This window comes from Pongo pygmaeus, chromosome 12 (assembly GCF_028885625.2).
Source record: "Pongo pygmaeus isolate AG05252 chromosome 12, NHGRI_mPonPyg2-v2.0_pri, whole genome shotgun sequence".
NCBI lineage: Eukaryota > Metazoa > Chordata > Mammalia > Primates > Hominidae > Pongo > Pongo pygmaeus.
In genome coordinates, this window is record NC_072385.2 from 91056598 (window position 1) to 91071493 (window position 14896).

Sequence of the window (14896 nt, forward strand, 5' to 3'; positions counted from 1 at the left end):
ATCAAGACCATCCTGGCCAACATGGTGAAACCTCGTCTCTACTAAAAATACAAAAATTAGCCAGGCATGGTGGCGCGCGCCTGTAGTCCCAGCTACTCAGGAGGCTGAGGCAGGAGAATCCCTTGAACTCAGGAAGTGGAGGTTGCAGTGAGCCGAGATCGGGCCACTGCACTCCAGCTTAGTGATGGAGTGAGACTCCGTCTCAAAAAAAAAAAGAAGAAGAAGAAGAAGAAAACTAAACTAAAAGTCTTCCCTGCAGATTAAATACTTTGCAAAGATACCATGTTTTCAATAGAGATACCAATACACATTGCATGATCCATTCAAATCTAAATTGTAAAAATCTTAAGAACGCAGCACAAGCTGTTCTCTCTGCCAAAAAGCAGTGAAGGTGTTGTCACATTTCATCTCATTCATAACAGATGGAGATGACAAAAAGAAGTATTTTAGGAGAAAGACTGACAAGGAAATCTTGGCAATGGAATTCTCATCTTTTGTTAAGCAGAACCACACTATGGGTAGATTGGACTATTGTTCAGCAAATATTCACTCCCTCCCCCACACCTCCACAGGAGAGTATTCTTCCACTCCACTGATGTTGGGCTTGGCCATGTGACTTGCTTGGCAAATAGGATGTTAGGATATGTGACATAACTGAGCCTTGACAAGTGTTTCCACATTTGGCCTTGCCCTCTTGTGCTACTGAGTTTTGTCCATGGAGGATGAGAAATACATGGAGCAGATCTGGACCCAACCTGGACCCAGTCTAGCTCAGCAGAATCCTAGACAATCTGCAGATGAGTGTATCAGAAATCAATGCTTCTTGTTATAAGCCACTGAAATTTGGGCAGTGTAGTAGATGTGTTTTCTTCTTTGAGACTAAAGAACTTAATTCACCTAGTTGCCAGAAGTGTTGTGAATAAGACAGTCCTCAGCTGCTGATCTTTTTTGGAATTATTTCAATTCAAGAACAATTCATCGTGAAAGTTCACACACTCTTCCTGGAGCAACCTGCATCCAATAATGCAGGGCTGTAAAGGCCCAGCTTTTCACCCGGATTTGGGATGCCACAAATCAGCTGGAGTCAGCTGAGGCCTTCAATTGATTGTATCCACCTCCTCCCACTAGCCAATCCTGCCTCCTTCCCTTTTATTCCACAAGTGTCGATCCCAAGGGTAATCCCTAATAAATTTCCCACATAAAAACTGCTATCAGAATCTGCTTCCAGGGAACCCAACCTGTAAAATGCAGTATTATGACAACAGCTAACTGATACACATATACTATATGCAATACTAACTACAAATGCTCTGCAACTGATGGCTACGTCCCAACAAACTCATCATAGGTTGAAAATATCATAAGTCAAAAATGCATTTAATACCCTGATAAACCCATTGTAAAAAACAAAACAAAGCAAAAATTGTTAAGCTGAACATCGTTAAGTCGAGGGCCATCCGTACTGATTTGTTCGGTTACAATTTCACAAAAACTTCACATATATACCTCCTACAGGAATTACAGCATTCAGAATATCACATCTATTTAAAAATTAATAGCCACTTTTTTTTCCAAGCAGAGAAAGATTATAATAAACTCTCACGAGTAAACCTCAAACTGATATGGACAAAGTTTTTCATATGCAGGTCTGGTACAGTGGCTCACACCTGTAATCCCAGCACTTTGGGAGGTCGGGGGAGGGGTGGTGGATTGCTTGAGGTCAGGAGTTCAAGCCCAGCCTGGCCAACATGGCAAAACACCGTCTCTACTAAAAATACAAAAATTAGCTGGGCACGATGGCGTGCGCCTGTAATCCCAGCTACTTGGGAGGCTGAGGCAGGAGAATCGCTTGAACCCAGGAGGCAGAGGTAGCAGTGAGCTGAGATTGCGCCATTGCACTCCAGCCTAGGTGACAGAGCCAGACTCCGTCTCAAAAAAAAAAAAAAGTTTTTTATATGTAAAAAAGTGTGCCATCCACTTTCAATTTTTGCTTTAATGCATAGATATAACAAAATCCCTCATCCAACAAACTTGCTAAGACTTAGCTGGCATTCACTCAAATCAACCTAAAAGACACCCTGAGTCATGTTCTTGTGTGTACTCACACCTTTTGATTACTTTTTATTTTTTTGGAGATGGAATCTTGCTCTGTGACCCAGGCTAGAGTTCAGTGGCGCAATCTCGGCTCACTGCAATCTCCACCTCCCAGGCTCAAGAGACTCTCGTGCCTCAGCCTCCCAAGTAGCTGGGATTACAGGTGCCCACCACTACACTCGGTTAATTTTTTTCTATTTTTAGTAGAGATAGGGTTTCACCATGTTAGCCAGGCTGGTTTTGAACTCCTAGCCTCAAGTGATCCACCCGCCTCGGCCTCCCAGAGTGCTAGGATTACAGGCGTGAGCCACTGCACCTGGCCTACTTTTTTTTTTTTTTAATAGAGAGGAGGACTTACTAGGTTGACTCAGGCTGGTCTCAAACTCCTGGCCTCAAGCTTTTAAGTGATCTTCCCACCTCAGCCTCCCATGTACCTGTGATTACAGGTGTACACCAACATACCTGGCTCTTTTTTATTATTATCACAAGAAAGCTACAGGGGACAATAGGTCACAGTGACCCCATGTCCCCAGATGTCATTTCCAAACTTACTACGAGCATAATTGAAAGTTATTGCCACCTGGCTGTGATTCTTGGCACAAACCAGACAAATATATGAAAACAACTGTGTGAAGAGAGTGGAGAACCAATACAGGCAAGGAGAGGTGATGATCCCTCTGAAAAGTGTAACAGTTGAGTTTCCACACTGACCTTGGCCTTTATCATGAGGGTATTTTCTAGACTGCTATATGGTGAAATCGAGCCAAACAGCAAGTTTCCTTTTTTACTAGTCTGATGTGACAAGAATCAGACCTTGATGTTGCCAGAGTCAGTAAGGACCAGGGAGCAAAATACTGGGGAGGATCCTATTCCAGGCCCTAACAGAAATCTCAAGACATGGAAACAATTGGTAGCACACATGTTCTCTGACCACATTCTCAAAGGCAATTAAAATACGTAGATGAGCCACACTTCCTTCTAAATTAACTCACAAGTTAAATTAAAAATTATAAGGCAAATTAGTAAATATTTAGAACCAAATGATAATAAAAATACTACATACTAAAAGATATGTGTTACAGCCAAGGTGATAATTAGAGGGACATTTACAATCTTGTATGTTTATCATGAAAAGTAATTTTAAAAAGGTCTTAAAAAGGCTAGCAAAAGAATATTAGAGTAAACCTAAAGAAAAGCAGAAGAAAATAAGAGTAAAAACAAATAGAATATGTACCACTTTTTTTTAATTAACAAAATTAAGTTCCCATTCTTTTAGATAACTAATAAAGAAACCTCAGGCAAAACAATCAAGAAAAAAAGGTTATGTGATACATATAAACAATAACAAGAATGAAAATCTATTTGTAACTACAAATACAGCAAACTGTTTAAAAATACTGTAAAAATGTTAATAAATGTGAAAATTTAGGGGGAAATACATAATCTCCTACATGGACATAATTGACCAAAATGGACTTAAGTAGAACAAAAATTTATTCTAATTATAAATCAGATTATAACCATAACCCACACTGAAGGACATTCTACAAAGTAAGTGGCCTGCACTCTTCAAAATACCATGGTCATAAAACACAAAGAAAGACTAAGGAATCATTCAGGAATGAAAGAGACTATGAAGATACAACAACCAAACGTCATAAGTGATTCACAAGGAAATCTTCGGCCAGAATTTTTTTTCTTTTGCCATAAAGAACATTACTGGGACAACTAACAAATCTGAATAAAGTCTCTAGATTAGACAACAGTACTGTAACAAGGTTAATTTCCTGAGTCCGATTATTATACTGAACTAATATATGAGAATATCCTTGGTTTTTATTTTTAGGAAATACTCTTTCAAATATTTAGCAGTAGAGGGACATTTATTCTGAAATTTTACTTTCAAACTGTTAAGAACTAATTTTATATATATATATATATATATATATATATATAGTGTTAGAGTTTATGGAAGGCCATTATTTTGGACTGAGCTCCTGCACTAGGCCCCAGCAGATCAGACTAGAAAGCAATCACTTGTGCTTAGTGCCAAGATTCACAGCAACCAATCAGAAGGGGCCAGTTTACCTGAGTAGGCATAAGGAAGTCCCCTCTATTTTAAGGAAAGCAACTTTGAAACAACCAATCTGCTTCTTGTTCCCTGTTTCTGCTTTTCTTCAGCCCTTTTCTGTCTATAAAGCCAACCACCTCTGCTCAGCTCATCAGAACACTTATTCTACTTTATAGATAGAATAAATGAAAGCCAATTAGATGCTTAAACTAAATTCTATAATTTGTGTCATTTGACAATAAGAACAATAATAAAGCAAATGTGGTAAAGATGGTAACAACTGGGGAATCTGAATGAAGTGAATACAGGAAGTCTTTGCACTATTTTTGTATTATCACAAAATACAAAGTTTTAAGATTTTTTTTTTTTTTTTGACGTGGAGTTAAGCTCTTGTTGCCTAGGCTGGCGTGCAATGGCACAATCTCAGCTCACTGCAACCTCCCACCTCTTGGGTTCAAGCGATTCTCCTGCCTCAGCCTCCCAAGTCGCTGGGATTACAGGCATGTGCCACCACGCCCAGCTAATTCTTTGTATTTAGTAGAGATGGGGTTTCACCATGTTGGTCAGGCTGGTCTCGAACTCCTGACCTCAGATGATCTACCCGCCTTGGCCTCACGCCTGGATTACAGGCGTGAGCCACCATGCCCAGCTAGTTTTAAGAAATTATAACCACAAGACTTCCACTAACTCATACTTGTAAATACAAATCTTTCCACCAATTATCCTAGACAAAGTTGCTAAAACAATTCTCTTTCTATTTCTCCCAAGTTCAAATCTACAGTGCTTTTCTGATGTTTCTATATTCATGTGAAATTTGTAGGAGAAAAAGTAAAAGGCTGTATTTATCCCAAAAAAGAAAAAATCTCATTAAAGCTTAAATTTAAAAGGAAAAGATGGATTAACAGACCATAAAACACACAAACAATTCTCCTAGGATAGTCTGCAGCGTCTCCACACTCATCTGTAATAGATCATCAACAAAAAGACGTGTGTGTAATGTAGACTATTATTGCCTTAATGATGTATTTAGCAGGAAGAAAAATTTCGTGTTTCCTATTTTTTACTGCAGTGCTAGTCCACTAGTACTAATTCTAATTTTATAGCCCTGGAAACATGAACAGTACCCATGATAAGTTTTTCATGAGTTTTTAAGTTATACGAATCCCCATCAATTTTATGTCCATTTTGAAGTCTAGATTTCTGACATAAGTTGATATCTAAAATGCTAATCAAAAGATTAATATTTTCTGGCCAGGCACAGTGGCTCACGCTTGTAATCCCAGCACTTTGGGAGGCTAAGGTAGGCAGATCACTTTGAGGTCAGGAGTTTGAGACCAGCCTGGCAAACATGATGAAAAGCCCATCTCTGCTAAAAACACAAAAATTAGCCAGGGGGGCAGGGGTGCTTGTAATTCCAGATACTCAGGAGGCTGAGACAGGAGAATCGCTTGAACCCAGAAGGTGGAGGTTGCAGTGAGCCAAGAACTAACCACTGCACTCCATCCTGGGTGACAGAGCGAGACTACCTCCCAAAAAAAAAAAAAAAAATCTGTATTTTCTGCTGTGGCTTCTAAACTATCCTCAGTTCCCAGAACCCACAAGGCCCTAAATGAAATAAGACTCACAAACAGAATGAAGCACGTGATTGATGGGTAGCATTTATATAAAGAGTTAATATCTGAAGAATAATAATACTGTTAGGTCAACTTTCCCTCATCCAAAAAATAAATTGTTTTTTCTAAGTTATTCTTGATGGGAAATTTTTTTTTGAAAAAATTATAGTTTGTTTTAAGGGGAAGATTATATGAAAGATTATATTAACAGCCTTTGTTCACCACTTTTAACTCTTACAGTGACTTCTTGTAACAATTATATTAAATGGTATGGTTGGTTAATCATAGCCTAATGACCATATTTAAACTTGATAATCTACTAAAATAATAAATACGGCATGATAAAATACCTATCAGACAATCAATAAGGCTATAAAATCAGAAGTAAATGAGGCTCAACAAAGATTATGGGTGAAAAAGACAAATGCATCATTGTCGTCTTCTCAACAATAACAACTAATATTTATTGAGCTCTGACACTGTGCCAGATACTGCTCTGAACACTTTACAAGTAATTATCTCAATTCATCCTCAAGTTGATGTCACGTGGGAACTCAGCGGCAGCCTTTTTCCGAGGCTGGAAGTTCGCAGGGGTCTTGTTCAGGACCCTGAGGCATTGCCTGCTCTCACTCCCAGTAAGGACAGGGCCTCTATGGGGCCTTAAGAGCCAGAAGGGTCCAATGTTTGCAAACATTACCTAAAATGAAGGTACATCAACTGCTGAATAAATCAGTCAGTTGTCTTCCAGCCAACCTGAGCAGCTAATGTTGCAGACAGCTCTAAGCCCTCCACAGAATCCAAGGCTCCCAGAAAAGGAGCCCCAGAGGAGCCCCCAACTGCCTCTACTTTGAGGAGCCATTGCAGTTCCACTGAGTTCTGAATCCTTGGTTACACGTATCAGCAACTCATAGAGTGTGGCTGCACTCCCTCTTCCTGCCCATCCATAACCTTCCTGAAGCAGAGCAAGTAGGTTTTATTATTACTACCACTGCTGATGAGGAAACTCAGACAATGGTAGGTTAAGTAACTTGCGCAGGGCTACATGGATCATATATGAGCTACAGATTTGTACACCCTTGTTCATAGCAGGGTTATTCACAACAGTTAAAAGATACAGGCAACTCAAGTGGCCACTGATAAAGTAACATAATGTGGTATATACACACAATGGATTATTACTTAGCATTAATAGCTGGGAGTGGTAGCACATGCCTGTAGTTCTAGCTATTAATACTTGGTAGGCTGAAGTAGGAGGATCACTTGAGGCCAGGAATTTGAGGCTGCAGTGAGCTATGATCACGCCACGGCATTCCAGGCTGAGGGACAGAGCAAGACACTCTCTCTCTCTATATATATATCTATATCTATATCTATATCTATATCTATAGATATAGATATACACACACACACACACATAATTTTTAAATGATGGAAATTCTGACACATGGTACAACATTAATGAACCTTGAAAACATGCTAAGTGAAAATAAGCCAGTGACGAAAAACTTATGAGATACTGAGAGCAGTCAAATTCATAGAGACAAAAAGTAGAAGGGTAGTGGCTGGGGGGCAGAGAGGATGGAGAGTTAGAGTTTAATGGGGATGAGGTTTCTGTTTGGGAAAATGAAAATGTTCCAGAGATGGATGGTGGTAATAGTTACCAACAATGTGAATCTACGTAATGCCAGAGTGAATCTACTTAATACATTTAAAAATGGTGAAAAGGAGTTTTGAAATTACGGTAAAATATATATAACACAAAATTTAAGTGCATCACAGCTGGGCATGCTGGCATACACCTATAATCCTAGCTACTCCTCGGGAGGCTGATGCAAGTGGATTGCTTGATCCCAGAAGTTCAAATCTGGCCTGGGCAACATAGCATGACCCCATCTCTTAAAAAGGGTGAGGGGTGTGTGGCAGCATGCATGGTATGCTTAAAACTTTCTACAGTTCATAGTGTTCAGACTGTGTGTATACAGCTCTGGGGATATAATAAAATTAGAATTCAAATACACATATACACATCACTCTTAGTGATGAGACACTCTCTATAAAACATTAAAATGCTTAAACAAAGGAACAGAAAACAATATATTGCAATGACTATTTCAATAAGAACCTATGTCCCAGAGAAAGAAGCTAATTTACTGATTCTCAAATATTTAGTGAACACCTATATATATATGCCAGGCACTATGCTTGGTGCTGGGAATTCAATGGTGAGGAAAAACAGATGCAGTAACTACACTAAGGGATATAACAAGCTGGTATGCAGGGAATGGGAAGGAGAGAAAGAGACACAAAATAATCACAAAAATGAGTTTTTAATTATAGACCTGGCTCTCTACATAAGCACATGACAAAGCAACCTGCCCTAAACTGATGGATTAGCCAAGATTTGGTTTTAAAGAGAGTTAACTATGTGGGGCTGTGAGAGCATCAGGGAAAGGGACCTGAACATGCGAGTCCTGTGGCAAGACACAAAACCAAAGGAAGGGTACAGCCTGGCTGGAGTCCAGAGGACGGAGGACTGTGTGAGCAAAGGGGCTATAGACAGAGGCCAGGCAAAACTCAATAGTTTTGTTGACTATAGTACCAGTAATGATCTAAGTTTTAACCCTACATGCAATTAAAAGCCACTAAAAGGATATAAGGTAGGAGGAGCAAAATAAAATAACAGTTACACTTTGTTTCGTTTTGTTTTTTTCAGATGGAGTCTCACTCTGTCACCCAGGCTGGAGCGCAGTGGCACGATCTCAGCTCACTGCAACCTCTGCCTCCCAGGTCCAAGTGATTCTCCTGCCTCAGCCTCCTAAGTAGCTGGGACTACAGGTGCGTGCCACCACACCCAGCTAATTTTTTGTATTTTTAGTAGAGACGGGGTTTCACGGTGTTAGCCAGGATGGTCTCAATCTCCTGATCTCGTGATCCACCCGCCTCAGCCTCCCAAAGTGCTGGGATTACAGGCGTGAGCCACAGCGCCTGGCCAACAGTTACACTTTTAAAAGATCAGATATAACATAGAAATCACAGGTGTTCCAGGACACAATTTCCCCCCTCCTAGATCAACACAGCTTGGCCTTTCTCAGAACCAGACCTGGCGTTAGGCAACCTAAATTTCTAGTCCTGATTATGTAACCAATCAAATGTGAGTCCTTATACAATGTATCGTTTTGTCCCTTGGGCTCATCACCTGTAAAACAGTCTTCTCTAGAAGGCGCATCAGGCTCCAAACTAATTCAAAAACTTTTTTCTTTTATTCTTACCCCTCCTCCCCAAATTATTTAGTCTTCGAAGTCCAGGCAAAAGTGATAAGCCAGTAGCTTCACTTTGCCAGGTCTAAGGCTTCGATCCAGCAATAGCTCCCTCACAATGCTCGTGACATTCTGCTCTTCAAGCCAAGGGAGTGCAGACCTTGATCTGGCCAACACCACCAAACAGGGAGTCAGAGGCTGGAACTTCCATCAACTAACTCACTGCCACTTACTAATTCAGGATTTCCTTGGTTCTAAGGAATTTTGTTCCCATGGGGGTGACGGTAGAAAGGATCAATGTAAGTAAGTACTGTACACCTACTTTTTCTTTTTTTTTTTTTTTTTTTTTTTCTTGCTCTGTCACCCAGGCTGGAGTGCAGTGGCACAATCTCGGATCACTGCAACCTCTGCCTCCCTGGTTCAAGCGATTCTTCTGCCTCAGCCTCCCGAGTAGCTGGGACTACAGGCGCGTGCCACCACATCCAGCTAACTTTTGTATTTTTAGTAGAGATGGGGTTTCACTATGTTGGCCACGCTGGTCTCAAACTCCTGACCTCAGATGACCCACCTGCCTCGGCCTCCCAAAGTGCTGGGATTACAGGCGTGAGCCACAGTGCCCAGCCCGATATTCTTCTTTGTATATTGTATAAAATACATCTTATATTTTAACAAAACAAGAGTGAAATCTATAAAGCCCCCATGGCTTCAATGTTTTTTAACAATTATGAATCTTATATATTTTAGATTAGCAGTGTTTGAAATTCACAGTTCAACTATATTTATAACAGATTTCAAAATGAGGAAGTGAGAACTACTGATGTGCAAGCAGCTTAATTACCTGCTCCCAATACATTATTGGTGATTTGACAAGTAGCATAAATTTTCTTGGATAAATCGATGTCAGATTAGGAATGCTGATAGCCTACTGAAGTCATCAGAAGAAAAGTCACAAAGAAAATATCTTAGGAAGGGCTATCAGGTTTCAGCAGTTCCACAACCCTGCCCTCTCTGCAGGCCTCTGAAAGAGGCCTTCAGATCCATGGTTTGATCACCTAATTGAAAAAGGTGCTAAAGCAATCAGAATAGGACCATAATTAGTTGGGAGTGATGGCTGATGCCTGTAATCTCAGCTGAGGCAGGAGACTGAAGCAGGAGAAACACTTGAACCCAGGAAGCAAAGGTTGCAGTGAGCCAAGATCATGCCACTGCACTCCAGCTTGGGCAACAGAGCAAAACTCTGTCTCAAAAAAAAAAGGTAAGGAGGGTGTGGGGGTAGTAGGACCATAAATACTCAAAGAAAAGAATTTGACTCCCCAAATTCAACTGAATGATGAATCCATTTTCATTTAATGGTACAAAACAACCAATGAACCCTTCATATGTTCTTTTTGGGAAACAATCTGCAAAGCTCACTATCAACATACTAATAATTAATTTTTAACCATACTACTCAATTTTATAAATGCCTCAGGATCTAAGAGTCTAAGTAAAGCTGAACCTAGAGCAGTATGAGAAGGAAACCATGGTATTTAAATGTTGCAAACAAAAGAACACATCTTCTTCAGTGCTGCCTCAAAGAAAGACAATAATGACACTTAAATCCAAGTCATTCTAACAAAAATGAGGTGGAAGGGTGGGTAGAAGAGGCAATCTGATAGAGGAGAGATAACTACTCAGGAGGAATCAAGTGCAGATCCAAACCCTATCTCTGAAACCAGCTATACAAACATGACAAAACACCACTTCCTGAGCCTCTGAGCCTACTTCTGCTTTAGAAAATAATTACAGTAATAAATAACTAGAAAGAATATATGTGATACAAAAGTAACTGAACCTCAAAATTACTAAGCTTCAGAATGGAAACAAAACAGAAGAGATAAAAAACACCAAAGGGTGTGAAGGTAACTTCCTAGAAGGAGCATAAGAGGCAAGTATTACAGAAAATACACATAAAATGATTATTTATGAAATAGAGTCTTACTCTGTTGCCCACATTGGGATGATCATAGCTCACTGCAGCCTCGGACTTCTGGGCCCAAGGGATACCTCCACCTCAGCCTCACAAATAGTTGGAACTACAAGCACTCATCACCATGCCTGGCTAATTTGTTTTGTTTTGTTTTGTTTTGTAGAGACAGAGTCTTGTTATGTTGCCTAGGCCTGTCTCAGACTCCTGGACTCAAGTGATCATCCTGCCTCAGCCTCCCAAAGTATTGAGACTACAGGCATAAGCCAGTGTACTTGGCCATAAAATGATGTTTAAAGGAATTAAGGTATATAGGTAGAATCCTCTTTAAAATGCTTCTTTAAAATATCACCTTCACTGACAACAAATACCAAACCTCTAAAACTGCCCTCTCCCAAAAGAAATTCACCTGCTGTCCTGCACATTCACCAGCAGTGGGAAGCAGAGAGCTGCTGCAGCTGTGAACCAAGAGCCCACACAGGCCCTCTGTACCTCAGGCAAGTCAGCCCAGCTGCCACGAGAACTCTCCACCATCTCAGGAACAAGCTTTTCCACTTTCACTCAAGCAGGGACCACATCCCCAGTTATAATCTGAGAAGCAGTATCTCATAAGAATAGTGTTAAACTACAAGGGACTGGTTACATAAATAATAGTTTACCTATATAAGATCATGCAACATTAGGGTAAAAACTAAGTTCTTGCAGTGATTTTTAAAAAGGTATTTATATCCAGCCAGGCACAGTGGCTCACACCTGTAATCCCAGCACTCTGGGAGGCCGAGGTGGGCGGATCACGAGGTCACGAATTCGAGACCAGCCTGACCAACACGGTGAAACCCGTCTCTACTAAAAATACAAAAATTAGCCAGGTGTGGTGACGTGCGCCTGTAATCCCAGCTACTTGGGAGGCTGAGGCAGGAGAATCGCTTGAACCTGGGAAGCGGAGGTTGCAGTAAGCCGAGATCGTGCCACTGCACTCCAGCCTGGGCGACAGGGTGAGACTCTGTCTCCAAAAAAAAAAAAAAAAAAAAAAAAGTACATCATATAGTTAGGGAAAACATGGGGGCAGTGGAGGTCATTTAAAACAGTTAAAAAGAAAGTTCACATAAGACTTAGTTATCAAAATGTACTAAAATGTGGTGCTTGCACAGGGAAAAATAGATCTACAAAACAAAAGAGAATAGATTAAAAGTCTATAAACAGGCCTAAGTATATCTAGGAACTTAAAATATGATAAAGGGGCATTACAAATCATGAAGAAACAAATTCAATAAATGGTATTGGGACAATTAATTTAATATATGAGAAAAATTAGATCCCTACCTCACTGTATTCACAAAATTAAACTCTATATAGATTTACAGTCCTAAATATGAAGAAAACTTTAAAACCATTAGAAAAAACAGGACACAAGAAATATATAAATTTATATATATAAATATAACTCTAGTTATAGCCTAAAAACTCACACACATGCTCACAAGGGGATGTGTGAAATTTTCAGCATAGCATTATGAGTAACACAGCAAAAGAAAAATGTTTTGAAAGCACTCCAGATGTTCACTGGTAACAGAATACATAAATAATGTCGTGTAGTATTATATGAAAGAATATTAGAAATAATACAAAGCAGTTAAAATGAATGAACTGTGTTTATATTTATTAACATGGCTAGATCTCAATAATGGGCAAATGGCAAGTGTTACACAATAAATTTAAGCATATGCAAAAGAATATTTATGTTGTTTCGGATAAATAAATAATACAACTATAAAAACACAGACTACATACATAGCAGATCTGTTATAGTGGCTGGCTCTTGAATGGAGGCAGAGGTAAAGGGAAGTAGGACTCAGAAGGGAATATTAGAGACTTCAAAATTAACTATAATGGTTGAAAAAAAGTTTTTTAATCTGAAGAACTAAAATATTAACATTTGCTTTAGGTGGCCTTATATGGAGTTTTATTACATTATCCTCTATACTATTCTGTAATTTGCTATTATTATGTATAATACATAAAAAAGGGCTTAAAGAAAACAAAACAGTAAGAACATTCTACTCTGGGTAATGAGAACAAAGCTTTTTTTGGCTGCTGCTGTACTATATTTTAATTTTTCATTACAAATATACATTAATTTTTAAATTGAGCAAAAATCACTTTGACCAGGAAAAATATATACAGGTAGTTATTAGATTCCACACAGTTCTGGTTCACATAAATATCTTTTTTTTTTTTTGAAACAGGGTCTCACGCTGTCACCCAGGCTAGAGGGCAAGTGGCATGAGCATGATCTCAGCTCACTGCAACCTCTCCCTCCCAGGCTCAAGCAATCTCCCCAACTCAGCCTCCCAAGTACCTGGGACGACAGGCGCATGCCACCACACCCAGGTAATTTTTGTATTTTTTTGTAGAGACGGGGGGTTCACTATGTTGCCACCTTGGTATCAAACTCCTGAGCTCAAGCAATCCACCGGCCTCAGCCTCCCAAAGTGAAATATCTGATTTTTAAAGTTCTTGCAAACATGACATCTGTACTCTTGCTTCTCTGATAAAATATTCTCGAAGCTCTAAACAACTAAAATACAAACCCATTTTGGAGATCCTAAAATTTGGGGTAAAATATTAATGTCCCAATGGAGAAAACAAAACTTTCTTCTATAAACAATTCTAGTCTTTGAGAAAGGAAAAGGCAAGGAGTTCCACAGCTTTAGTCACAATCTATAATTGTACAGAAGTACAGAAAATGCATAAGAAACAAGGCTGGGAGCAGTGGCTCACACCAGTAATCCCAGCACTTTGGGAAGTCAAGGCAAGAGTACTGCTTAAAGCCAGGAGGAGTTCAAGACCAGCCTGGGCAATCACATAGTAAGACCCTGTCTTTATTTTTAAAAAGTAGATTAAATTTTTAAAAAAATAAAGCACAAAAAACAAATCTGATGTATATTCCTCTATGAGTTCTTATATTATCAAAATAAATATTTTATGAAAAGGATTTCAAGTTGGCATTATAATAAGAAAGTTAAAAACCTACATTGTATTCCATTTCATTAGAAAACAATATTGAAACTTTTGTTATACGCAATGAATACTGGTCAAATAACCTCACCAAACTCAGTTTTCTCATGTGTAAAATGAGCATCCTACCATGCCTATCACAAGGGGTAATAGGAATCAAATACAGTAAGTAACTTCAATCAGCAAAAACTCACAGGTCCACTTTTCTAGAGTGCAGAGAAAGCAGTAAGTGCCAGGTCCTACGCCTGACCACGGCAGCCATTAGTGGTAAAATTAAACTGACTACAGGAAGCTTCATTTGATCACCAAAATAAAAAAGTAAATAGATTTAAAAGATATCAACTATAATGTAATAAAATTATGTAAGAAAATAGCCCCTCTGGCCGGGTGTGGTGGCTCACGCCTGTAATCCCAGCACTTTGGAAGGCCGAGGCGGGCGGATCACAAGGTCAGAAGTTTGAGACCAACCTGGCCAACATGGTGAAACCCCATCTCTACTAAAAATACAAAAATTAGCTGGGTGTGGTGGCACATGCCTGTAATCCCAGCTACTCAGGAGGCTGAGGCACGAGAATCACTTGAACCCAGGAGACGGAGGTTGCAGTGAGCTGAGATCGTGCCACTGCACTCCAGCCTGGTGACAGAGAAAGACTCCAGCTCCAAATATAGAAAGAAAGAAAAAAAAAAAAAAGAAAACAGCTCCTCTTTCTAACGAACAGACACAAAAAACTCTCAACTCACAGACGAGTGTTATCATAACCCAGTTAACCAAGTAACCAAGCCAAATCAACCTAGCAGTCAGGAAGGCTAAGAGCCCAAAAGCTCCCCAGTCTACAGTATTGCCACAATGGCTTTAAAATTAAACAAGTAACAGAAG

The 14896-nt window shown here is 39.6% G+C and overlaps 1 protein-coding gene across 4 annotated transcripts in view; it reads right to left on the bottom strand.

Annotated features, from left to right (window-relative positions):
* MTA3 (metastasis associated 1 family member 3) overlaps nucleotides 1-14896 on the bottom strand; it is a 180934-nt gene that overhangs the window by 81440 nt on the left and 84598 nt on the right. The gene's annotated exons all lie outside the window — the stretch shown is intronic.